Raw genomic sequence first — 2,500 nt, forward strand, 5'->3', positions numbered from 1 at the left:
CAGGCGGAAAACCAACCTTGCAACATTGAGACTACCGTCCCGGAAAGAGAAGTGAGAAACAAGAAACTCGTTTTAAATCATGTTTCTTACCTTGTAACATCCACATAGCTCTGCCAAACTTCTGCTAATCGTTCGCTAGCTTGTAAACAAATCCATGTGCTTTATCGTTACCTTTTCCCACAGTTTGAAATAGCATAATGCACAATTTCTCCAGCAGAGGAGTAATTCCTGCCAAGTTTCCCTTTAAAGCAACACCAAAGCACTTTTCCTCTGTCGCACGCACGCTATTTCTTTATACAGCACTGGCTTTGCAAGTAACAATGTCCACAGACAAGGTAGAGTAAGTTGCATGATTTTATGAAAGTATGATGTATTGCGACAGAAGCATGTATTGCGACAGAAGCATGTCAAATTTGTAGTTTCTTATGTCTCATTCCATCGACATGCTAGTGCAGCAATAAGTACTATTCACATAGAATCATGATTTGGTTTGATTATATATGCAACACAGGACATATACACCCAGGCAGTGTTGTAATGTAACGGAGTACAAATACTTCGTTACTGTACTTAAGTAGAAATTTCACGTATCTGTACTTTACTTCGCTATTTAAATTTATGTCAACTTCCACTTTTACTCCACTACATTTCCTAGATAAAATGTATACTTTTACTCCGTTATATTTCCACTAAGCATCTTCGTTACTCGTTACTAAAACATAAAATTAGAAAAAAATGTGTGCGACTGCAATAAGGGAGGTTTGGCGAATCACTGCTCCTAGATTGCATTACGCACACTCCGCACGCTGCACGCTCTATTTGAGCTCTTGTTTGTTGCTAAAGGAGGAGGACGCACAACTGAAACCGCCATGGAAGCACGAGCACCTACTGGAGGACCTCCCGTTATCATAGACGACCTCCCCGACGATAGTGGTGAACTCAGTGAACAGGGTAGTGGTGAATATAACGTCATACACCCGTGGCCGTATTTGCAAGAAATGTTTCTGTACATCGGCTACCTGCCCTAGCGGCCTGTGAAAGGCTATTTATCCATAGCATCGCAGGAGTTGTCTTCAGTCCAAGAAGAGTAAGACTGAATCAGGCCCGGGGTGGGTAATCGGGAGAATTCCCGGTGGGCCGCTTCACTTTTGGGCCGGTCGAGGAAACAAATATTGACATTTGTCACGTTAGTCTATCTTTTCTTAAAGTAGGACACGTTCCGCATTCTGTGCATGACCCCAATGCAATGGCTCTGCATGGGTTGTAGCCTACGTGAGGGAGTGGTTGGGTCCATATAGCCCGTCTTTAACAAAAAGTTTTCTCAGATACGGATAGCCAAGCCGGCCCTACAGTAGACACAAGCGTCAGGAAGGATGGATGGTAGAAAGAGGCCAGGAGAGACTGAGCAGCAGATCAACCAGTCGACCACTGAAAATGATGAGCCCGAAATTAGTGATGAGGAGGCCATGACTACAGGAACAAGTAGAGAGGATAAATTAAAGTTATTTAATGTAAGAAAGAGCAATTACCCTACATGATAAACCTATATTCGTTGTTTGCTCAGAAGAGGGTGTAGTAAAGGAGTAGGCTAAATCACCAAACAACAATATAGCCTACCCATGCAAAAAACATGTAGCCTAAACATTAGTTCAATATGCCTCTTTGTGGAAGCATGGGATAGGCTACATTTCAAAGGCTTTCTTTCTTTCTTTCTGTTTTGGTAACTTGTGGAATAGTGGAATATTTTTTGTTAACTTCTCAGTTGAAGTGAATTATTATATAACATTTACACATTTGTTGAACCATGGTACTAATAAAAACTAAAGGATAGCAAGAGCTGAAATGTTGCTTAATTTATCCAATTTCCACCACTATAGTCGGTCTTGGGCCTGAAACTCCCGGCCACTGAATTCTGGCAACTTTGAAAACCAGCTTCTTTTGAAGATGAACAGACACCTTTTCAGTTTCAACTAATGACTGGCATATTAGTAGCTGCTGGACGTAGGTGGCCTGTGTGTGTGTGTGTGACAGTGACCTGGGGAGTAAGCCCTAGAAATGCTCATGCCACATGACCAAAATGTTCTCCCTACAAGCAGGTCATTTCTTTTTTGTGAAAGAAATAAGTTATTTATTTTTCATTTCAGAGAATTGTGACTAAAAAGTCCTAGAAAAGAATGTGATTTGATTTGATGAGTGAGATTAAGAAGATATGGGAACCCTGAATATGCGTTATGCTTTACTATAAGAAAGCCAAAATAAAGTTTACAAAAAAAGTTAAAAATAAAACCGCTTGCTTTTTACTTTACTTGTACTTTTACTTCAAATACTTAAGTACATTAAATATCAGAAAATTACTTTTAAGTACAGTATATATCAGATACTTTAAGACTTTTACTTAAGTAATATTCTAAAAGGCAACTTTCACTTCTACCAAAGTCTTTTTCTAGTACGATACTTGTACTTTTACTCAAGTATTGCTTTCTAGTACTTTATACAACAC

This window comes from Alosa pseudoharengus, unplaced genomic scaffold (assembly GCF_046254945.1).
Source record: "Alosa pseudoharengus isolate Yale_2024_CS ecotype anadromous, Long Island Sound unplaced genomic scaffold, YU_APseudo_1.1 YU_APseudo_1.1_scf_23, whole genome shotgun sequence".
NCBI classification, from domain to species: domain Eukaryota; kingdom Metazoa; phylum Chordata; class Actinopteri; order Clupeiformes; family Clupeidae; genus Alosa; species Alosa pseudoharengus.